The following is a 26,612-nucleotide window of genomic DNA, read 5'->3' on the forward strand; positions in this document are numbered from 1 at the left end:
TCTTGCATACCGTGCCAGACGCTATACCAACTAAGCCACGGAACGAACCAACGGACCTCACGAATTTTTCTATGTGCTTGCGTCGTGTCTTTGTACTTGGTCTTGCAACGACTTTTTAGTCGTAGCGCCATCTATGAGAAATCTATTGCAGATTTATCACCCAGTTAGTACCTTTACAGCTACCAGTCCTGGCGAGAGATGTCGCTATTCATTGTATTAAATAAATGTTTTTTCTGAGTGTTCGACTCAGAAAAAACACTCTGAAACTTAATTTAAATTAATCCGACCGGATAGAAGGAATTTTTTCTGAGTGTTCGATCTTTGTATTAATAATTACAACAAACTAGTGAAGTAATTTCACAAAAATAATTGAATATCAATTCAATAAAAATTTAATTAAATAATTTCAACGCCTACTATCACAAAAAAATATTGAAAATTCGATTTTTATATTGACTTAACACACAAAATCATAAGGAAAAAAGTTATATAAGTATTAGTAGTGTAGTTTATATAGATAACTCCGGTTTTTAAAAGCTTCCGAGGCCCTACCACCCCCCTAGGACTCTTCAGCACACACTGAGTAATAACCACTTTAGGAAACTATTATATATTGAAATAGATTTGGGAAAAATCTATTTTAATATATATATTTTTGTATGAAAGTAAAATCTGATGAATTGGAACAAAAGTTGTTGTTTACGATGTAAGTATAATATGGTCATGCGAGGTTGTTAGTATTTTCCAAATAACCATGTATAATTTGTAGTTTTTCATGAAGTTTGAAACAATAAAATTTCTTTTTATCAACTTACTATTTCCTTTAAGTTAGTGTAACACATTAAAAACCCTCAAAGTCCTTTGATTTTCTTTAATTGCAAAAGTTGTATCCGTGGTAGTTAAAAAGGCCAACGCTGAGTACAGTTGTTAACGGATTCCATTTCATTTTCCGCGAGGGTCTGGCAGCTGCTAACCGGCTCGCGCGCAGAATGTGTGCAAAAACATCCCAGCAACTATGTCGGGATATACGCAACAATTTGCCACATGCGATAAATGATGCGTCTTTCTTGGCTCATTAGCTTTCGTTATTGTACATTCTGTTGACTAAAAACAATTTTTTTTATCATGTTTATGTTATAAGACTTTTATTTATAATATCAAGGGACGCGACTAACAAGTCATGTGTCTGATGATAAGCAGTCGCAGTGTCACTCAGAGTTTCAAATAGCAAAGATATGAGAGACACTGCCACTGCGTCTGTCACCCAGAGACATAAGTTAACAAATCCCATGTGCCTGTAATTTCACCAACACCTTTACCCTTTAAAACCAACAAACTTGGTGGTAGAAATAGGTAAGGTGGCAGTACATTCCTGGATGAACTCTTCACAAGGAGCTCTACTGCTATCTTTAAAAGCTTGACTCTCATTTGTTTTGAAACACTTTTACATAGGTACAATTATGAGCACTTCAAGTTTATTCACTTATTTATGAAAACAAGGGTTGTGTAGAAGTTGACAGGCACTAAAATAAGTATAGTTTCACTGTTTCCGGTCAAATATTAGGCACACATGGATTCAAAAGTCAGTGATTTAAGCGCGGTGATTGTTGTATGGCCAATTGTAAACATAGTAATTTTAAAACGTAACTAGATGTCAAAATAATAATAATTTGAATAACATCAAAATAAATATACACACAAAATGTCTAAAATTTGACAATGACGTTAGGTATTTTCACTTTGTTCTATGAACTTCTCTTAACGTAAGTTGCTGATTTTAAATCATGCTTGCTGTGCAAAAAAAATAAAAATATAATTAGCCTAAGCCAAAGAACAAAATATTTTCATTACATATTGTTTTACAGGAATAAATACTATTCAATATAAGTCTAGCATTATTCATGTTTACATATTACTTATTATAATTTACTACTTAATAGCAACTGTTACGGACTATTGCGTGGGATTAGAACGGGAAGTGATCATTTTGTGCGCTCCAGCAGGCGTGTGTATGGATTGTATGTTAATTTGTATGGTTTTATTGGCATAACGTGTGTGGGAGGATCTGGATGTATGGCACAAATTGTTATCTGACACTTATTGTTTACACTTTGTAATTATTTACTAAGTAAATATTTATATTCACAATATTCGTATTATGACAAACTCAGCCTCAAAGATCTGAAATAACCTCTGTCCACCCTTACGTGAACGCAGATCACTTCACAATTTGAAAATACATTTAAAGAGAAACATACTAATAGATAGGAATAGGTACGTGAAACGTAAAGTAAACGTATAAAAGTAAAAACAAACTGCAGTCTGATCGCATAGACTGAGTTTTTTTTAATAGCATAGTTATATTTTTGTTATCATTATTTTCATCTCAGTTATTATTATTTTCATTAAACATTGTTTTGTCTTTAATTGATGTTTGTTTGCGTTTTGTGTGTGTGATCGACCACATAGGTCTGCCATGGACGAGTCGGGTTGAAAATCAGGGTGGAAATCGGTGCATACTCACTAGATCTTTTTTATTTTTTTATGTAATTATCTATTTCTGTATTTTTTTTCACTGTGTGTGAAAAATAAATGGTTTCTATATTAATCGGCGCAAGAACGGTTCTGTTTTTGTTTGTGTAACGTTATATTTGTATTTGGAACATTTTTTAGATCATATGACTCACTTGCATGTTAATATTTTGTCAAACTTTATAAAAACGTTGATGGATGTTTGTTAACCTTTGTCTTTGTTCAAAACCACTGGTATGAAGTAATTTGTCAGTTCATTCACACTAATTTTGTCATTTGACTGTACATGTACAATGAACTCATGAGACAAAAATCTTAACCTATTGTGTTTTTATTAGATGTTTAGTTAAAAATAAAAGACCTTTGTGTGCTGAACAATGTGTCTGTAATCAACATACAGTGTATGTATATAGGTATTGTTATACGAGTAAATGTACCTAGATACAATAAAAAACCTTTGCAATTGTGCTGTGACTTTTCGTTGTACAATCAACGACATAATGATCTGTACAAATAAATCAATTTACTAAACATCCGCATTAATAAATTTTATATTTCGTCTAAAATGTTAGAATCATTTGTGGTGTTTGATAAAAAACCAACCTATATTTAATAATTCAAATTCAAATTGCATTTGAACTAAAAACAATCAATAAGGTTAACATTGATGTCATTCAGTCTAGGGTTTTGCCAACTTTTAGAGCGTCGAAATAATCTACTTGAATGCTCTATAATTATGTTTAGTTCTTTTAATCACACAATTTTGATGCGGACTGTAGCTATGACAGGGATATATTCGAAGGTCGTCAATTACATTGTGCTGTACTTACTCTATGATACGTATTCATATTTCCGTATATTTCCGTCAAGATTCCGTATATTTCCGTATTCATAGTTCCAGTTGCTGTTCGTAAACAATTAGCCTAATTATTGAACGTTAGTTATTCCGTGTCCGGGTAGGGGAACTTAAACTTATTGCCATTAAAACAGCACACATCGGCACACACATATTAATGGCACAAATTTATAGTTAAATAAATAATAATTGGATATAATCTTACAACTAAGCTAACATCTTTTAACATCTACAAGCCTTATTGAACCATTATTGCTAGCAATTCAAATTAATACAAAATGCATTTCTGTCACATTTTGTGATAAAGCAAAAAACGGTTGAAAATTAAAAAAAAATGGTAGAGCAGAATGAAACTTAAATAAATTTAAAATCTTTACAAATAAGGTTTTCGAATTTACAAGAACGTAAAATCAATTTTATTGAATGTCGAGATGTTTCACAACCATGATATTTAACTATTATTTGTGAAATTATTCCATTAGTTTGTTATAATTATTAAACAAAGATTGAACACTTAGAAAAAAAATCACTTCGATCCGGCTGGATAGCGTCTTAATAAAGAATTTATCAATATTATAATAAATATATGGAGTTCTCTGAAACGGACTCAGAGAAAGACTAACTAGGCCAAGGGAACAGCTACAAGTGTTTCGTTTGAAGTCTACATCAAACGTGTCTTGTTTTTGTTCAGAGAAGCGATTATGAATTTGTTTGATGGTTTTTGCTGAAGCTTCAGTACCTACCCGCAATTATGTGTAACGCAGTACTTTTTGAAAATACTGCAAATAGTATTATACTATTTCAAGATTAGTAAAGTGTGCAATATAAATAATTTTATGCTCAATGGAAGCGTGCTGCTTGCTTGGTACTCTTATAGGTACCGTGCAATTTGAACTCTAGAATTTATACTCCTTGTTCTGTCTTATGGCGCAATTGCAGTTATATATTTCTTATATCTAATATATCACGCACTATATCATTATAAGCTGGAAGATCAGCTCCAAGAGCTATTAACGTCGAACTCACAAAATGTCCAATGATTATAGACCTATTAAATAGCCACGACATATGGAACTGTACTCGTTTGCTGGCATTATTGTCCGTTGAACTCGATTCGTGATGCCGAGGCGTGATTTCTGACGCACTCGTAATACACACAGTATATTTCGTGACTAGTGCCATTGGCTTTTTGTAGACGAAGGTAATTTTGGATTACATTATGTCTTTTTGATTCCTACTACGCAACAATGGCGTTCTACACAATCCGTTTGGTTAAATAGCAATGAAAACTCTTTCGATGGCCCGGTCTATTTGCAGTGCATAAAATAAGAACACAAAAGAGAATCGACCGCCCGGTGATGTTAGTCCAATTTTTTCCATCCTCTATGGTCCAAACTAATATTAACTCTGTCCGTTACGTATTTAGGCACTTATGCGGTCTGTGCATATTTCACGCATAAACCACTGAACCAAATTTGATGAATTTTGAAGGACACATTACTTTTTGTCACAAAAATTAAATCTTAAAAGGGGTGAAATAGGGAATGAAAGTTTGCATGGGAAATAAATAACACCATGAAAATTACTATAGCACAGTAGTAGAACTCGAAGTATGTACACTACGCAGATGGAGTCGCGGGCACCAGCTAATTAAGATATAAAATACCATAATACTGCGTTATAATTTAATTCCCTGCATTTGAATTCATAATAATAAAGTTGTTTATCCTCATTCCTATAGTTTTATTAATTTCAGACTGCTATAGGCTATATGTATGCTGTCTCGCAGTATTCAGTCTTTGTAAATCTAAAATGCGCAGCTGACTATTGCCGCAGTACCTACCGTATATAGTTTAAAGAGTGGCATGCACCATTGCCCAGACTAAAGTGGGTTGCGGCAAGAAAAGCTAGATTTATTTAAGGAAACGACTCTGTCATACAAAATACAAATAAAATGCTAAAATAAGAACATTGCGTCTATTTTCTAGCCCCAGAGAGGAGGTATTCAATCCACTTGACTGAGCATTAATCATACTAGACTTGTTAACGTGAACTGCAAACTCTCTTATTTGCAAGAAATGTTGAACTGGCAGAAGGCAGAGCTTGCAGCCTACATAAGTACGGTGAAAGTTGATAAATTAGTCGACTTACGATGTGTAATAATCAGCGACGACAAAAATAAATGTGTTCGCTGTCATTTGTTTTTACTTATGGCTCACACATTTTTGAGTTATAAAGCTCTCAGAAGAAACAATAAAATATATTCAAGCGTAAAGTTTACTTATAGAAACTATATACTTAATATCCCAGTCATGTCTTTGCGACAGCATTTAGAAAAGTATAGGTTTTGGAAAAGCGTCTGTTGTTGTGAACCCGTAATTGCAGAACGATTCAATGGATATACTCATAAAATGTGGTGAAAAATAGGATATGGGTACAGCGAACAGGTATTTAAGTAGGTAGCTGTGATAGCCCCGGCATGTCCAGCACATAGTTTATGGCGATGTCACCGTTAGCGAAGTCGAAGCCTACGTTTGAATTGAGGTCACTTCGGCGGACTTGACATCGGTCAACCAGCACACATCAACTTCGTTTTCAATTCGCTTTCCAACTACGATGCGAAACGAGTCTGCTGTTTGAAATCCATTAAAGTCCCTTTAAATCGATATCAAAATGCTGCGAGTGTTTTCGAGCGCTTTCTGATAAGAATGGAAGAGATAACGGTAAACAAACACGTTTTATTTATCATGTAACAAAATCGATTAACGAAGTATGTCGTTTGCTAATAGATAACAAATTATTTAACGTTGATTTGTTAAGCACAACAAAACACCGTTTATTTTATCACCTTGACATGTATAAAAACCTTAGAAAGTTAAAGAAGATTTATGCTATGGAAGTAAATAGTTGAAAATACTATCACGTGACTGCGTCTGACCCATATTGGTGTTCATTCATGTGCACCGCGCAGTCGACCTGGTGGCTTACTCGGCGTCAATGCGACGGGCACCTTCACAGAGCTATGCCTAGTGATGGTAATCTCCATTTCAACATATCTTTCTGGTGAACGATTTTCAACTGGTTCTTCCGAACGAGTGGCCAGCGAGTAAAAGTAGCGTTATAAAAAGTTTCAGATGCCTACAATCTCAAACAAAGTGCATATTGGGAATCTTTTTATGCAACAATATCCGTAATATTACCAGTGCTCACAGTGCCTTTATGGACGTAATTATGCCGTGACGCAATTATATTTTTATTTCAAAATTAAGTACCTACAGTACGTTTATATTGTTGTACAAATAATTTGTGGTATACAAAAAACCACTTAACTTCGTATTCTTATCATTGAAACTAATAAGCGTATAGCGTTATCAGTTTTGGAAATACTTTTTTACTTCTCATACAAAGCGATGAATCAGCATTTCATAGACTATTGAAAAAATGTTTTTCAATATTTTGATTTGAGATATGATGATTTTTTTTTAATGTTGTAGAACAAAAGTTTTTAAAAGATTCACGCACTCTTAGACCATTTTGGGGCAATTAAAACTAGCCCATACTAAAAACGTACGAGTAAATTACGAGTTTTTAATACAGCTAAGATTTGTATGACCCGAAGTGTAAACGTTTAAACGTGATTTCAAATTATTCGTTTATAACCGTCCTTCATATGATTTCGGTTAATTTTTTGCTTCTCAACGCCACAGAACTCGTTCTGCGCAGTGGTGCCCATCAATCTCTTGTCATCTGAATGTTGATGATTGTGGTTTATGCTTCTTACACAGACAAGGAGACGGACAAATAATTATTGGGATCAGCTAATTCCGCACCTTGATAATTATAACGGCTATGGAGTGGCATTCCCTGTTTGCAGACTTGTTCCCTGAACGCCATAACTTGGACCTTTTTAAGCCGAGAATAAATAGGAGAATAATCGTCACTTTCCGTCATGTCTAGTTACATTTGCGTTGTCCTTTATAAAGATCAAATTACATATAGCGTGTAATGGCTGATATTTCGGTACTTGTTTCTCTTTTATCCATCGAATTGTCTTTGAGTGGTGTTGTTGGTTTTGATCTAGGTATGGCGATGTTACTAAAAATGATCCTTTATTTACGGGCTATTATTTTAATTTCAATGTAATAAATACCTGATGTTATAATTAATAATAATATACGATTATTTTCCTATTTATTTAATTATACACTCTTTTATTAATTTTTATATTTTTTGCTTTTGATAGGTGGATGAAAACACAACTGCGCGGTAGAGTTAGCGTGAGACTCATGATGCCACAGTACCAAAATCTTTAGGGTAACTGTGTGTCTATGGGATTTGAAACGGTCATTAGCTTGAAAATGTCCACTGCTAAACATAGGGCTTTTTCATGGAATGTGATAGGGTGCGATCCTGGGGTGTTTGCATATTCTGTCATATATACGTCAGTTCACGGGGTTGTCTATTTATAGTAATAATTACCTTTTTTATGAAAAAAAAACTGACCTCAAGAAAAAATTGGTTACCGGATAGTGCGTGAAACAGGATTCATCCCGTAGTTTGCCACACTTAGAGGTGGCATATTTTCTTCAAAAATTTAAATGCGATCAACACTTTGGTACCTTCTTGCCAACAAAAAAGAATCATTAAAATCGGTTCACAAATGCCGGAGTAATCGCATAACATATACAAAAAAAACAGTCAAATTGAGAACTTCCTCCTTCTTGACGTCGGTTAAAAACAAGGAAACGGAGCAGTACCCTAACCCCAGATAGTATACCTAAAGAATTGGTTACACTAAACCTTACGTCTTCTATAGATGTAAATAACAAGATGTAAATAAACGAACTGAATCCGAGACTCTTGAGGAATTTGCCAAGCTATTCAATTTAAATGAACATTACATTTAATGTAGTAAAATTGACCTACATAGCATTTAATATTGTTTATTAAATTGATTCTCACAATATATACACAATAAGCATAATGCATAATTGTAAAGTACGCGTATATTTTATCAATACAGTATAGAAATCGTGGTTATAAAAACATTGGCAGTTAGGTTCGTGTAGGTCATGGTTATCATAAAATAATTTTATTGTTATGTTTAGTTGCTCTTCGTTTTTCAAATGTTGTTTTTCATTTGTACATGTAATAAAATTTCATTTGGACATGACATAAAACCCGAAACAATTTTGGCTAAAGTTATTGTAGATATACATATATTGACGACCTCGGTGGTGGAGTGGCATACCGGTTTTCATGGTGTCGCTATCTTTGAGGTCCCGGGTTCGAACCCGGCCGTGTCATTGTAGAGAATTAACTTTTCTGCATTGTCCGGGTCTGGGTGGTTGTACCGTCGTTGTTTGGGATTTCCAAAACACAAGTGCTTTAGTATATTTATGTTCATATTGTATTTCACTTGATGTTACAGATTTAACTTACAACTATTTTTGTCACATACATGTGATACCCTGTCAGGGCGTAGCAAAGCTACACTTTCATTATATTACATTACCCTTACCTCAAATTCAAATAGTTTAATTTTAAATTCAAATTTTTAAAACGCTAAAATCTAATTCAAATACATTGCATGCCTGAACGTAATTAGTTAACATACCTAATTTATTATATTATTGTTTTTATAATTCTTAAAACATTATTATTATTACATTACATTTATATCTTGAAATAAATTATAATTTTCCGTTTTAACGAAGTACTATAATGACTACTTAACCCAAGTAATGTATAAAATGCATTTATTTATATATACATAATAATTATAATTTTCAAATATTATATTATATTGCATTTATTTACATATACATAATAATTATAATTTTCAAATATTACAGACGTTGACTTATAACAGATAACCATTGACCTAAGTGTGTCTCCGACATTCCCATCTTCAAAAAATATATAATATAGTTACTTTGAGATCAAAGCAACGTATGTGATGTTGTCTAATACATACGTATTTTTTTATTACTATCAAATACATACGTATTTTTTTATTACCATGTATTTATAGCTTACAAGTATGATGCACTTATCAGGAGGAATCAAATTGGAGTGATTTTGTTATTCGCTACGTTGGTAGCTTGATAGAACATGCACCTACTTTAGTACTATTATACACATGTTTATGTAGACAATATGCTTATTATTTTTCCTTTTGTCTTCGCCATAGTTGAATAAAATGCGATGTACATTTTAAGGCTCAATTTATATTGCGGCGGAATGGGATGGAAGCGAATTTTTGTAACGATATTGTATGTACATAGCATAATGAATATTATGTTCAATTGTGTAACGCATAAACTAGTTACGAGCGAAAATCTTCCGCGGAATGCGCAAGCATTCTCGAACATGTACGAAAAGTTCATTAAAGTTTATTATGCTATGTATGTATATCGTTACAAAAATTCTCTTCCATTCCGTTCCGCAGCAATATGAATTGAGCCTTAAGAGCACTCTCTTCCGTAAAATCTTGTTTGCAAATGACCTGAGGCAGACAACATCAGCAGATTGTTTGCGGTCACTGCTTTGAGAAATTGCTACGTGAAATGTTCCTGGATAGTAACTATGAAAAACATAGCACATGGACTGGATCTAAATGAGCGTTCGTTTTTTTCTATTGGTGCAGTGTTACATTACCTTTACAGATGAACTGGTTATAAGTGTTTCTTGTGATAAAGTTCGTCCAGTGATATACTTTTATTTTATTGTATTTTCTTTTATAATGCGCCTGGTGGTAAACGACACGCCTATCCATAAGGTAAGGGTGCTGGTGAAATTACAGGTACATGGGACTTGTCAATTTATGTCTCAGGGTGATGCAGTGCTGTGCACCTCAAATCTTTGCGATTTAAAGCTCTGAGCGGATTTAGAGCTCTGCAACTGTTATGAACAGGCGAGTCGTTGATCACCAGGCGGACAACTTGTTCGTCCCGTCATTTGGTATCATAGAAAAAAGATCTTAAATACCTTAAGTTACTTGGGTTAAGTAGTCATTTAGTACCAATTTTCAAGATACTAAGTGTTAAACTCTATTGTTTTATGTAACACGAGGAAGCAATTCAGTATCTTCATAAAAAAGTGTTTGGTTAAATGGCTTTTTTTGGAGGAGGCCAAACAGGTACATTGTAAATCTAAAAAAAAAACAAGGTTACAAACTTGCAATTATGCAAAATACGTATCTGTGTTTGTTTTACGTGATCATAAAGTTCATAGAGTGTTGATCTAATGTCGCGGGGTAACAAAATATTTAGGTTTATTTACCTTTTCATCATTCACTAAAAAGCTTTATGACTAAGTATGTCGTGTAGAATGTTGAAAAACTCGATAGTTTTGCATGGAGAAAGTAAAAGCAATACACAACAGTAGTAAAAGTCATAATCACATGATTGAAAGAGCTATTGTTCTAGAGAATTCGCTATGTTTTAGAAAACGTGGTAGTCCACGTGAATTTTCACACTTTTTCATCAACCCTCTGCACGTGTTTAGACAGTATTCAATAAAAGATTTTTAAGCATTTCAAACAACTGTAATAAATTATTAATGTACGTCTGAAATAGATTACGTAATGATAACAATTGCATTGACGTCGTGGATTACTGTTAAACTAACCATTTGGGTGCGAACATTATTTTCATAATACGTGCGCTCTGCTATCTACTCTGCTGCAATGGTGCAGTTTTTTCTTTCTTACATTGTTTTGAATGAATCCTTTTTATCTTTCGTACCGTACATATGAAATGCTATTGCAATGCCCGCGTTGGTAGGTATGAGTACCTATCAAAGAGATGCCGACTGTTTTGACATAAAATATTGCATAAACTCAATTTGCATTGAATGTGGTTGCTATACGAATGTCACACGATAAACCAATTATCGAAAACATAAGGTTGTAGTGATTATCGAATACTTAGCGTCTTGCAAAATGTTTAGCAAGTTAACCTTCGGTTAAATAACGGATGAACAAAAACCTTATACAAATACTTGGATTCGAAGTCAAGGTCTCGATTGTAACTTGCCGGCGATTGTAGGGTTTGATTATGACGGTTTGGAATCAGTGGTACTATTGAATTTGTAAAGTCACTTGTGTTTTAATAAAGTCACGACACGACATAAGTAATTACTTACAAAGGTGTGTTCTCTTGCGGTGTAGTTGAATGGTCACGTAAAGGATTCAATGAAGTATTTTGTATCTTGATTCCTATTGGAACATATAGGTATTAGTCGTGTTCTGTTGTGTGGGTTTTGAAGCGTGTGAGGTAGAAGCCAAGAGGTGCACCTATAAATTCAATGTACGATATTTAAACATATACCTTTTAAAAATTAGGTATATTTTCTTATTGTAGGAGAGAACATTTTATTGACATATTTTTAATTAACTCCGGAATGAATCTTATTTTTCCCTATAGTAAATACATAGTAAAAACTGAAAATTTGAAGGAACTTTTTGGTCGAGCAAAGGTTAGTCAATAGTGTTCGGACCCCATAGTTCACTACATTTCATTATCAATTAAAAAAAACAAGCTGAATTCGTTTTTTTAATGTCGATATATCAATTTTTCGAGTGATCGAGAAAAATCAAAACGTCTATTTTGGGTCTCACTTCACCTGAAGTAAGAGAACAACCGCACTTGTTTGGATGTATTTCTGCGCGTACATTTCGTTTATTTCGTAGTTTATTTTTCAGACAATGGTCTCCTAAATTATTTATGGTAGAGTTTATTGGAATTTATAGAAAATTTGTTATTATTTCGAATGACATTATATAAACTTAGGCTTTTTTGATTGGAAATTCCAAGGTTTTGAGTAATTTCGTAACTATAACATTTAAAGGTCAATGGAGTTATGTCAGTATCTTAGATATATTTTTAGATAATATCTGCAATATTGGGTTTGATTGGTTAGTATCCCAAATAGGATCAAAGCGCGTTGACTAAACGATCCTCTTAAATTTAAAAAAGTGTTTTGTGTTCATACGCGGTAATTAAAACATATAAAAGTATTCTCTACTACTAATTAAAAATGCAAATCTTTCCTGAAACATAAATTATAAAGTCATAATTGAAAAGAATAGCAACTTGCAAGTAACTTTGAGTTACGAGTACCTTAGTAATATTAAAATCCAGCAGGTGTGTTCAGTGTACCTTGAACACGACCTGGCTCCATTGTCGAATTAGAAACTGCCGAGATGCGTCCTTGTCTCGCGTAATCAATATCTATCGAGTTGAAACAGGCAACATTGAAAATTACAGCCTCATCGGAGTTTGAGAACACCTGCGGGGTCTTACAATTTTCCAAAGAGACTTTGACAATTAATCATTTGTTGTTTAGAAGACAATAAACTAATACAAAATTTGTTTGCTTTTTCTTCTTAGCCTGTCACTTTGTTACTCTTTATTTTATTAACACTGTATTCAGAAAAAACCATGGTAGCCTAATGGTTTGTATCTACCGCCTCTCAAGCCGAGGTCCTGGGTTCAAATCCAGACTAGCACTTCGAATTTATCGGAATTAATGCGCAAAATTTAATTTGAAATTTACCATGAGTTTTTCGGTGAACCTGCACGTCGAAGAAGGTTCACAATCCTCGGAAAACGTGTGAGTATCGCTTTATCAGTGATGTTGAAATATTATTTAGGGTGTATCTAAGTATGGTTTTATCTTTTTAATCAATCAGAATGAGTAAGGTATTGAGTTCAGGTGATAAAAAGGTAGCGAACAACTTTAAGGGCGTAGTTAAGATTACTAGACAGTAAGAACTTTGAGTCACTAAGAAATTGACACGTCAAGCATAAAATGTAATTATTCTCCTTTCTACGTCGCAATGTGCGCGTGACTGCGGAGCTATATTGACATTAATAATGTTATTTAAACCAAGTATGTTCTTATCTAATACATTAATTATAAAATAAGTTTTTACGTCAGACATGGCCGTTATCAAAGACTAAACAATGCATGGGTGTTTGTGCGGCACTGATGATAACCTTGCCATTTGATATGACTTTCTTCGCGTGATGCAGTCGCTAATCATCTATCTTTACAAACACAAGCAGAGATGCAAACGCACGATTGCATTGATATAAAAGCGCGATTGCAAGTGTAGCAATGCAATCGCGCGTTTCACGAATACGCGTTTGCCCCGCTGCTAAAAGTGACCCTGTGTACCACTTTAAGTATATGATTGGTCGTACGTATAATTATGTCAATTTCAAGACCGATTATTCGTTTCTGAACTTTTTACGCTATTTATTAATGATGAAGTATGAAGGCTAGAAAACAAGTGTGTCTTTTGAAAAGGACAGTAACAGAACAATATATTAAATTACAGCAGTACACCTTCGATTATGACAGGCCCAACTACATGGCGTTATAGGTTACCTATCAGTAGTTCGAAATGACATTTTCCAGAAATACCGTTTGCTCGAATTCTCATAACCTCGAAAGTAATTATGAGAGGAAAATGTTTTTTCTTTCAAACTTAACTTAATCTAATCTAACCGAATCTAATCGTGTCTTTGCGATTAACATCCAACATATCCTGAAAGAACAACGGTTTCGTTATAATTCGGTTTTCGGTGTAATGGAAATTCGAACAAACGTTATTTCCAAAGAAAAAAATTCGAGTTTGTGATAGGATACCGGCATTATAGTATCGGTCTGCTTTTGTGGTCGATTATTAAAAAAAACCATTCCAAAAGCTGAAAGTTTTTACCTGTACCAGCTGTTTTTTTTTTTAAATAAAGAAGGTCCTTTCGAAATAGAAGTAATCATTGTGTGATAATGTTTTTAAATTTTAATTAAATTCTTAGATTTATATCGCTCGGCTTTTTTGATAGCAAGAAATCACGTTTAGATAACAGACTGGTGATTGCTGCAACTAGAAAGTTACGATGCATTTTCTTTTCACATTTTACTCATGCAATCTCTTTTGTAAGCAGTAAGAATGAATGCGTGCAAATGAATTTTATTGTTCTTTCTCGCAGTGAAGGAAATAAAAGCGTAACTATTACTTGAATGAAAACATCGCTGGTCGTTTTTATATTATTAAATCAGAAATTTAAAACTACTAAGTACCAGAAGTTTGACAGTCTATATTAGAAGTTTGGAATTATATTTTGGTACTTTTAATAACCTTTTCCTAAAAAAAATTGACCTCAAAAGTTCGTGGAACTACATCTATTTGCTAAGTTTTATTGAAATGTGCGCGAATGTGCACGAAGTAGGATTCATCCGCTAGTTTGCAGTTTGCTAGTTTCTTTAAAGTTAAATGGGATCAATAGTGATGGTACCCTTTCCAATGAGAATCATTGAAATTGAATTTTTATTAAATGTCAGAGTGTTTTACCACCATGACATTCAATTATTTTTTGTGAAATTGGTCCACTAGTTTGTTGTATTTATTAATACAAAGATCGAACACTTTGAAAAAAGTTCTTTCGATCCGGCCGGATTCAACCGACACGTCTCCTAGCAAACCGTGTCAGACGCTATGCCAACTAAGCCTGCTATGCAAACTAAACGGAACGAACTGTTGTCGGATCTTCTTATTTGTTTTTCAACGAGTTTTTAGCCGTAGTGCTATTTATGTGAGTCTATACAAGAATCCTGCCGGATCGAATGAATTTTTTCTCAGTGTTCGATCCTTATATTAATAATTATCATTCAAATTGGTTCACAAATCCGGAGTAATCGCGTAACATACAAAAAAAAAGAGCCGAATTGAGAACCTGCTCATTTTTTTGCAGTCGGTTAAAAAGTTTCTGTTAGTCTATTTATACATACAAGAACGGTTAACCATATGAGTTTCAATAGCGTTGAATAAAATCATTATAAATTTCAATTCGTTGTGGTCTGTGTAAGTCCCTGTTTGGTGTTATTTTGGTTACTTTGGTGACAAACAGGAAATCCCCTATACTACAGTCACGGTATTTTGAATCCAGTTAATAGGAATGTTTGTTTGGTATATTGTTATTGCAAAATATAATAAGAGTTATTGTTTGCAAGCACGTTTCATGTAAACTATTTTAATCTGCGTACGTAAAGTCATATTTGTCTGTGCCGGAGAGGTCGAAACCGCATCCTTGTAATAAGTCCGTCCTTGTATGTATAAGAAGTGATTATATTAAAACCCGAGACTTAATTAAATCTTAAAGCCTCAAGCAAATAGAAAAATTCGTGAGGTCCGCTGGTTCGTTGCTTAGTTGGTATTGCGTCTGGCACGGTATGCTACAAGGCGTCGGTTCGAATCCGACAGAGTCGAAGGAATTTTTCTGAGTGTTCGCTTTTTGTATTAATAATTATAACAAACTAGTGGAGTAATTTATAATTACCCGCGACACAGGGTTTCCATTGTGCGGGGCTATGTTGAGTGTGTTGCGTTATCATTATTATTAATAATTTCATATAAAAATAATTGAATATCAATTCAATAAAAATTTAAATACAATGAATAGCGACATCTCTGGCCGGGGCTGGCAGCTGTAAAGGTATCTAACAGGGTGACGAAATATCATATATTTCTCATAGATGGCGCTACGGCAAAAAGTCGTTGAAAAACCAAATACAAAGATGCGACGCAAGCACATAGAAAATTTCGTGAGGTCCGCTGGTTCGTTCCGTGGCTTAGTTGGCATAGCGTCTGCCACGATTTGCTGGAAGACGTCGGTTCGAATTCGGCCGGATTGAAGGATTTTTTCTGAATGTTCGATCTTTATATTAATAATTAAATCTTAAATGGTAACAGTAACTAAGCTGAAGTCTTATGTACTTTGGAGATTATTGAGGAAGGAGGAAATATTTTCATTTTTTAAATATCTCCGTGTATGTGTCAAAATAATTGCGGTCGTAAAACTCTAAATGATGTTGTAGTTATACTTAACATATTTCGTTTATAGTTTTTAAAAGATACATATTCAGCTTTATTATTTTGAATGTAATTTTACCAACTTTCACCAAGCTTATTGACGAAACGAACCTGGTACTATTCGCATGTTGTCACTTTTCGACATTTTAAACCGTATCTAAACGACGTAAAGTTTCAATTTCGTTGCAGAATTTTGTATAAGTCTATGATATTTTGTCTGTTCCTAAACAATGTAAGCAAAATGATTTTCAAAAATTTCGGCGTCGGGAATGGAATGTGTCGTATCTGTGTCGTATCAATAATTCACCCGGTGATGGATGACGGTCCATAATTCTGGGCGATTGCACACGACCCACTTGGCATCTCCCACTCGCTCCCTTATATCCGACCTACTTACACAGCTAACACGCAAAATATAGTTTATGAGTAGGCGGATTATTACATAAAGACAGCTTTTATGAGAACTCGAATCTCATAAAAAAGGAAGTGTTTTGAGGGTATTAAGCCATGATTTTTTATAAAATTCTCGCTTACAATTTCCTTAGTAAGAAGTTCGACTTGTATTTTCAAGTTATTTTAAGATTTTTTTGTGTCGAGACGTACAATACTTTCATTTAAACTTTACGATTTTTGATTTACGGTTTTTAATTCGGAACTTAATCATGTATAAAACATATTTTAATTACCTCGACGTTCGGGAGTATTGCAACGTCCATGGTCTCGAAGGGACTGAAGAGCGGGTGTCAGCATCTTCTAGGCGTGCGAGTTTTCTAACTACCCGTACTCGAACTTCATTATTTTATTTGTGCACTAGGGTTGTCACTAAACCGACAGACGACATGGCTGACACCTGCCTTTTCAGTCCCTTCGAGACCGTAGACGTTGGAATACGTCCGAAACGTCGAGGTAATTAAAATATGATTTATACATGTTTAAATCCCGAATTATAAATCAAATAATCGAGACGTACAAGTCGTGCGCCTGGTGGTAAGCGACATGCCTGCCCACAGTTGCAGCGCCACTCAGCGTTTTCAATAGCAAAGACCTGAGGGGCACTGCCACTGCACCTTTCGCCTTTATACATAAAATTGACAAGTCCTATGTACCTGTAGTTTCACTGCCCCGTTACCGTTCAAAACCGGAACGCAGTAATGCTCACCTTACGGTTTAGCGGCAGAAATTATGTATCGTAGCAACGAATACAACACCTGATCTCAGGTGTCAAGATCTGACAATAAATCAAATTTTTAAGACGTTCTACGCCATTTAACGTTTTTTCGAAGTATGTGTTACAAAGTTGTTGACCTTAAAATAACAACACTATCTCGTTGTAGACATTGACGAAAATTTTGACAGTCCCGGGATGTATGTTTAACTGTATATTAATTGCTTTTATCCTCTTCAGTCAGCCCGTGACCACGGACAGTACAACCTGGCCGAAACGTCGGGAAACGAGGTAGGTGTGAAAACTACCTATTCTTACGTAAACGCGTTTCTTCCTGTTTCCAAATGTTAGTACAATGCAACGCGAAAGTTTAAAAGTATATATTTTTTCCTCTTGTTTGTGTTCTTCACCGATACGTGCTATGGCAGAAAGGCAGCGAGGTTTGTGTATTTTATAGAATCAGCGACACAGACACATTTCGTATGTGTGTTTTATTATTAATTTGTCTACTTATTGTATGTATTTCATGTATATTGAAGACATTTTGATTTGGATCTTTTACATTAGAAATGAATTGAATAGGTATTAGATTTCTCTTATACTAATATACAGGCAACTATGTTACCTCTTTAACAGGGCATTAGAAACGATCGAATAATATATAGTTTTAGTAGCAGTAGAGTTCGTCCAGAGAAGTACTGCCACCTTACCTATTTCTGCCACCAAGGAGAAACGTAAGTGTCATTGCGTTCCGGTTTTGAAGGTAAGGTGCTGGTAAAAGGTAAAGGTAAAGGTAAGGTGCAGGGTAATTAAATGGCGCAGATTAAACATCTTACTGGAAACTATTATTTATTGAGATTTTTTGTGAAATAACTCCACTAGTTTTGTTATGATTATGAATACAAAGATCGAACACACAGAAAAATTTCGTCGACCTGGTGGGACTTGAACCCATGGCCATGCTGCACCGTAGCATTGCTCTAATATCTGAGCCACGGGTCCAGTTACCGAGTGCGTCGAAATTCTCCTAAGTATTTTTGTTATAGATCTTTGACTTTGACTGACTTTCGGCATTCGTCGCCGCTAGTGACATCTAGTGGGAGGTTTTTGAATAACCTTCTCACCGCAGCCTATACCATTACAGGTATCACAACTGACAAAGTTACCGCTTTTCGATCAAATGTATTTAACGAGATTTTTTAATGAAATAACTCCACTAGTCTTATTATATATGTATACAAAGATCGACTACTTATTATGTTAAACATTAAAAACGTAAAAAGAGAGCTTATTAGATGTTGCAAAAACTAGGTTATTATAATTTACTCACAACAAGCAACAGTTTCATGGATTACTACATTCTAAATAAAAACAATTCTAAGTTGTATTAGCGTGTGAAACGAGAAGGAGTCAAGCCTTTAAACTATTACTATACAACATTCATCACGCTCAGTTTAACAAGATAGTTCGCAAAAAGATGCAATGAAGATAATCGTTGTAAAAGTAAAACGTACTTTAACCTAACAGTCTACTACGTAATTGTAAATTTTATGAATTGTTTATGATATTGCTACGGTTTAGATTCCATATATTCGATATTCCTGTAATATCTGGACTCAGTGTCAGCATTTGAAATAAAAATTAAAATACAATGTTTTATGAACCCAATTTGAATTTTTTTAGAACGGAATATTTACTCTATAATATTCATTTATATTAAGGCTTGACCACATATGATGGTTTTAATCGTGTAGCTACTTACCGCAATGTTTGTTTGAAGAATTTAATTAAATATGATGTCACAAGTGAAGCGAGTTAATAACCGGAGTCTGCAAGGAATTGCGGTTTCGGTTTCATGATGTCATATTTTTTATAGACTTTGTAACGAACATTTTAAAAATTATTACTCTTTTTGAAATAAAAAAAAAACTAAATTGAAGTAATAAAATAGAAGCAGGCAATTTTTTTACCTTTTTATTACGGCTTTTTATTACAAAATATTTTGTCTTTCAATTCCATCAAAGGAAGTGTGCGAAAGTACTTTAATAAAGTAAAATTTTCTGAAGCGAGAACATTTGCATTTTTTAAATTTAATTATTTCTTACCTTCGTTGACGTAAGTTTTCTTACTCTTGCAAATTTCAATTTAGAAATTTAAAATTCTATCCGCGTTTTAAAGTTTAAATCTTCGTAACTAGTATCGGATTTAAAATTAAGCTTAACGTAGCATTTGTATTCTTAACGTACATATTTAGAGATTATGCTATAAATAAACATTAAAGACCTCCATTAGGTCTATGAACATTATCGTCGTGGGAAAGTATCAATACATAAACAGTATTTTAGACGTCGCCCGCGCCGTTTCCAACGCGTTCCTTGTGTAATTGTTATTGTTGTCTGGTTTCGAGTGGCAAAGTTTTCGTAGTACGTTTCGAAGAGCGATGTTAATAATCTTTGTACCGCCCTCCCCAATTACAGGACCCTATAAAGATATCCAATATCCTTTGAAATGGGGGTTTGTCTTTTTACGGTTATGTCACTCGATTGTCAGTTTACGACGACGACGTAGAAAATGTTGCTTTGGTTTTACGCTTAGATGAACATGAGAAATTGAAAAATCTTAACTGCAACTAAAATTGTATATGATCGTAAATTTGCATTTGTAAATGTTTCTATTGTACTGAAGAAAGATTTCCGTTCAGGTAAACTATATTTGTCAATAGATCCTGACACATGGTATTTTGCACGTGTTGGGTTAATTTTTTTTCTTTCCGGGGGTTGGTGGCAGGTGCCGCAAGAAATGATTGATGAGATGAGACGTTTTTACAATCCTGGCTGATATCATTTTACTCCGCCAAGTATAATAAAAAAGACAATAATTGACTTCTATTCAAATTAGAGTTCTATTAATAAAAAGAAAAGTAGAAATAAAATAAAAAAACCTTAAAAAAATAGGAAATAAAAAACGAAAACACGACTTTTTTACTAATCGGGCAATCACTCTGAATTCGGGTGTAGGGCACTTACTAACACTCAAAGTTTGTTCATTACATCCCATAACGACACAGCTGCAACATTGCACGCGGGGGTGTATTTTCCCACACCCCACATGTGCCCAATCTGTATTACGTCGCCAACATAACATGGCCTCACTCCTCTAAAAATTGCCGCAAGAATCTCTACATGCCAATAAGATCTTTGAAGGTAGAGGGGCCAAGGAAATTGGATAGTTCATGTGAACATTAGTCTTTCGTGTTCACACGCACCCCTTCGCAATGTTATTGCTATTTATAAGCAAGTGTAATATAGCGATCGACTGGAAAAACCCTAAGAACCGTAATACTTGGATATGTAATGAATCGTGGAAGCGTGAATTGATGGAAATATGGGATCATGCTCACCCAGTTTGTTTATTAGCGAAAACTTGTTTATCTTTTCATCAGTATAATCAATACTTTAGTTGAGTTGCATAGTTTAGAAGAGACGTGTATCAAAATTGTGTTGCTCTTTTGGTCCACATCTATATTGTGTTTTATGTTTAAATTACGTATTCGTTACCCGTGAAATAGAAACTGTTAGAGTAAATTTTGTTGCGTAAATAAATGCTCTATATTGAGGTATGTCTAAAAGGTACCTAATAATTATTTTAAATACACTTGCGTAAGAACCCTGCCAAGAAGTCGATATATCGTGGAAACTAGTAAACTAACAGTGGTGTAAACATTGCTATAAGATTTTTGTATTATTAAACACTCAATGAGGGAAGTTTCGATTTCGTCGTATGAATTTTAATTTTATTTTTTTATAACCATTAATTCAACGCAATTCTGGTAGGGTCTGTGAGGGCACCTACACTTATGTATCCACTATTTGTACTAAGAGCAAATCCACAGTAAATCCACAAATAGTGGATACCTAAGTGTGGTCACCGACTGTAGTACTACTGCATACATTATGTAAAAATGGTCAAATTACAGGCATACGTGACTTTTCAACTTGTCTCAGGGTAGGCGCAGTGGCATTGTTCCCCAGATCTTTGCGATTTAAAGGTCTGAGTGCCACTGCAACTGCGCAGGCGAGACGACTTGTTCGTACCGTCATTTGGTACCACAAAAAAAGTCTGTCTATTATATGTCATTAATCGTGATGCTGTTTGTTGTAATACAGTATTTTGTGTAACAACTATTTGAAACTATTCATATAATCTCTTATCATATCTTAATCAATGATGTTTATGTATTAGATACGATACGATACCATACGACAGAGATGTAAACGGGAAGGAAATAAAATTTGCTCAATTTTTTCCCCTCACAATGGTGGAGTCGGCTGAGTGCGTTACAGATAAATTGTATTATATGTACTTATTGTTGTGCCAGAAGGCACAAATAGAAATCGGATAAAAGTCAAAAGCTGTCAATGGTTAAATGTTTTGAGAAAATTTAATATTTTATTTGGCATCTTTTATTATAAGAACCGTGGAGGAATGGAGTTAATGAAGTATGGTGTATAACTGGGTAATTTTCAGGTTAGTTTTCTCTGCCTAATTTTGGTGGCAATGTTTATTATATGAATATTATAGAATATGAGGTCTTATTGAATATTCGACCGTAGTATCCTGAAATATTATTTAATATTTTACAATAATACACTCGAACACTTAAATACTAAAAAAAACTAACCACAAAATTACCCAACGCAGGTTCAAGTTTAATTAAGAGTCTGGGAACTTCGATATATACATATAATAAGTGGCATCTGTGCATTCACGCATGCGTACCTATTGATTACTTATTATCCATGAAACAATCATAACAGTATAATATCATTGAGCATAACTATTACTACACACTTCAAGCATGCAACGCAAAAATACAAGGGCGTTGTTATTATGGAGAGTCTTCGGGCTTCAAGTTGCCGGGCACACCTCGGTCTTAAACAGGTTACGTTTAAGATCAAGGGGTGTCCGGAAGGTACAGTCAGACGGAAGATTGGTTACATCCGGACAGGATCCTCTGTCCTGGATGTGATCAAAGCGGCACAACCGGGAACGAGTGCCCAGACTGCGGCGGTTCGAACAAAGCCTGGCACAGTCATGGCACTCAATGATGGCCTCGGGGGGACCAGGCCATGGTTTTCCGCACCGAACCCGTGTGGCCGAGGTATGGCACGTGGAGGTGTGCAGCAAGAGCGTGGAACTGCCAACCCGCGTTCCCACGAGGACGGCCACGTCCTCCTTGTAGCGCTCGGGGGCAGAATTGCGGCCGGGGCTTTAATCCCTGCTAAATGGTGCCCAAGGGGGGAAAGGGTGAGGGTTCTCCAAGCAAACCTCCACCATGCCGTGGCTGCCACGGTTGTGGTGGAGTGTTGCTTTGCGAAAGGCAACGTGGATGTCGCCCTCATTCAGGAACCAAGGGTTAACCACACAAACATAATGGGACTCAATACCTCTGGTAACTTTTTGATTGGTTGATTTACAACACTTGTGGGAGTAGACCTAGAGCTTGCATTGTTTATAACAAAAACATTAACCTTATGCCTGTTCTAGAGTTCTGTACTGATGACTTTGTAGCGGCATATTTACTTCCCCGGGGTAGCACTCAGGCCAAGGTAATAGTATGCTCATCCTACCTACCCGGAGAAAAGAATAAACCCACGGAAGATCTGACACGACTGGCGGAATACGCTCGGCAGTACAAGGCGGATCTTCTGGTGGGATGCGATGCCAACGCTCACCATACCGCCTGGGGAGCTCTAACATCAACAATAGAGGTGAGTTATTATATGACTTTATCCTATCGAATTGCCTGTATCTTAACAACGAAGGATGTACACCAACTTTTCTTACTAGATCAAGATAAGAAATTCAGGACATTATTTTCTCCACAGCTAGACTAGCCGAACTTATAGCCGACTGGCATGTTATTGAGGAAACTTCAATGTCAGATCATAAATTCATAAAATTTGATCTGGGGGCAGAAGGTGCCTGCCACCCCATCACATTTAGGAATCCGAGTGACACTGCCTGGGATGTCTACAGAGAAAGACTAAGGCAGTATCTACAGGGGTGTCCTAAACCGATCAAAATCACTCAGAGTCAAGAGCTAGCTATTGAGGTCACCTCCAGGGGCATCCTCAGCGGTTTCGAGGAAAGCTGTCCCCTAACAATTCGTATCTTCAATAGGAAGGACGCCAAACTCAGGAAGCTAAGAGAGAAAACTCGAAAACTCTTCAATGGGGCCAAGCTAACGAAGTAATGGGAGATATACAGGAAGGCCCTAACCAATTATAATAAGGAGATAAGTAAGGCCAAGCGAGCGTCGTGGAGGCGGTTTTGTGAGGAAATTGCTGGTACTCCTCAAGGTACATATCTCCATAGAGTGTTCGCCAATGTCAATTCTCATCAACCAGGACTGTTAAAAATAATAAAAATAGTAATAATAACACACACACTCAACATAGCCCAGCACTAGGGAAACCCTGAGTCGCGGGTGCCATGGACACACGAATTATCTATTAACGCGGAAAAGATCACCATCCACCAGTCCTCTTCACTAGGAATTAGAAACTAGATAAACTAGTGGAACCGATACACGCCGGTATACACGGCGTGAGACCCAAGCTCAGCTATAAGCTGAATTTGGAACAATACTCCTCTATCTTTCAGGCGGAAATGTACGCCATAATTGCTTGTGCGGATTTGAACCTGAAGAGAGGCTACGTTAACAAGTATATTTACATAAACTCAGATAGTCAAGCCGCTCTACATGTAACCACTGTCACCCAAACATCGAGGATTGTAGAGAACTGTGTGACTATACTGAATGCTCTCGGGGAAAGGAATAAAGTGGTCCTACGCTGGGTTACAGGTCACTCTGACGTCAAGGGAAATGAGACAGTAGACCAACTGGCAAAGGTTGGTGCTAGGGAAACCTTTATTGGACCCGAACCCTTTATAGGGATAGCATACAGCACACACGTCTCTCGAGAAATGTGGCTACAGAGTAAGGGTCTTGAGCATTCAAAATCCCTGATAGCCGCCTACAGTGCCAAACACTGTAGAGAAGCTCTGTCATTGGATAGGAATGGTATCAGAATGCTCACTAGAGTGTTAACAGGACATTGTGGCTTGAACAAGCACATGTCAAATATTGGGCAGAGAGAGAATAGAGAGTGTAGATTCTGCCACGAGGCGGATGAAATTCTGCTCATCTTCTCACCGGATGTTACCTCCTGGTATACGAAGCTCCATACTGGGAAGGCACATGCCACAACCAGAGGACATTAAATCTGTCGGAACCAGGAAAGTCCTTCAGTTCTTCAATGTTGTCGGCCTTGGCTCCGAACTGTAATTAGTGGTGATCACAATAGATCAACTGATGGTCGCAGTGATGAGGAGCTACATATGCCCCGGATGAAACCACCCTAACAATAATAATAATATTATTGTATCTGTAAAATTTTTTTACTTCTTGCATTATCTATACTGAGCTAGGACGTTAATATTTTCAACTACATTTTTGATAAGTGTAAGCCATTACCATATTCAGGGCACAGCGGTACGAAGGTCCCCCTTAATTCCGTCACTGTTCCCACCCATCTGAATCCCAATTGTAAGCAATTATTAACCTTCCCTCCCCCCTTTTGCGCATTTCATTCAACCCGTCATGGGCCACCAGTTCGGAATAGGGATCGCTTTGAAATGGGTACTTGTACGTACCACGATCCTTGCTTAATGGCACTTATCGCCTAAAAGGGAAAGTATTATTGTTTATCTCTTTTGTGACCTGTTAGGGCGTGTTGGTATTTACTTTTAGAGGCTTTACGACTTTTGCTGTAGATAAGGCCACTTAGAGAGTGATAACTGTGTAACAAGGTGTAACATTTGTACAAAAGTAACTTATTTGTTGCCATTCGGTTTTGCTGATTTTCAATACAAGGAAACTATTAAATGTTATGTTGTTAAATTGATAAATATAAATAAACCGTAGTACATACCGCTTCAATACCCCGTTCGTGGAAATCTGTAAAAAAAAACCTGTATGAGTAAAAATGCATGAAACAAAAAATACGTTCTGACGACCTTGGTGGCCCGATGGTTTATACTGTGGGTGCTGGATGAGGGAAGTCTCGGATTTGACTCCCGATAGGACCGATTTGGGAAATGAACTTTTCTAAATTGATTCTGGTCTGGGTGTACAGGGATGGGTCCCGTTGCTCTGGTACTCATAGTACGGGGAATTCCCTAGTTTGCGACCAGGCAATTGGTGTGGTTGTTTGGCACAACATTATTATTATTAATGATCGCACAAACTTAAAGTTGAACGCTTGAACTGTGAAAATTTCTACAATATTCCTGAGTGCGACTTACGTGTTCCAAATAGGAAAAACTACTAAAGTTATTCCTTAAGTCGTTGAAAGACTAAGTACAAAGACACGACGCAACACATAGAAAAATTCTAAAAAATGAGGTCCGTTGGTTCGTTCCGTGGCTTAGTTGGTATAGCGTCTGGCACGGTATGCAAGAAGACGTCGGTTCGAATCAGAAAAATAATTGAATATCAATTCAAAAAAAATTTAATTATTCCTTTTCCTCTCCTTATTCATACGGTTCATCCTCAGGTTTCATATGAAACTTACCTTGGTTACTATAAAATGAGATTTTGAAGTGTCTGGGTAACTTTTGATTTAGTTATTACTTGTGTCACTAAATTTATTCGGAGAATAAGGTTGGAATGTTGATGCAGGTACGTTGTGTGTGTGGATAGGAGAAACGTCCGAAGGCATGAATTTGGATACTGATAAGAATTAATCTGTTTTGTATGTGTGTGTCTTGAGTGGATTTTACTTTTATCTTACTTTCATATTCACTTTGTACGAGTCTAGTCGCGTCTGCAATGTTTAAGAGCGAATACTTGGTATTAACAGAGATTTAATTAGCCATTAAGAAAGCGTAAAAAAGAACAATGTAACCATATGTTGCGCAGAGGAAGAGATGCTTAAAGCACGTAGAGTATACACATATAAATAACATCAAAGAAGCTTCCACTGAGAGAGATTCGAATAAAAATAAAGAAATAAACAACTTCTAATTTGCAATCGTAGCATGTGAAATTAAACTGCTATTAAAGAATAAATAGTTCAGAATGTACGTTTAGAATCCGTCACAATTCGAAT

The 26,612-nt window shown here is 35.6% G+C and overlaps 1 protein-coding gene across 1 annotated transcript in view; it reads right to left on the reverse strand.

The window, feature by feature from the left end:
• Positions 1-26,612, reverse strand: part of LOC113227963 (ADP-ribosylation factor-like protein 4C) — a 78,726-nt gene that overhangs the window by 13,109 nt on the left and 39,005 nt on the right. Inside the window, exon 2 of the mRNA XM_026461077.1 lies at positions 25,434-25,459. The gene's annotated coding sequence lies outside the window, so the exon portion shown is untranslated. The remainder of the gene's footprint in view (positions 1-25,433; positions 25,460-26,612) is intronic.

This window comes from Hyposmocoma kahamanoa, unplaced genomic scaffold (assembly GCF_003589595.1).
Source record: "Hyposmocoma kahamanoa isolate Upper Pololo Valley unplaced genomic scaffold, ASM358959v1 220, whole genome shotgun sequence".
NCBI lineage: Eukaryota > Metazoa > Arthropoda > Insecta > Lepidoptera > Cosmopterigidae > Hyposmocoma > Hyposmocoma kahamanoa.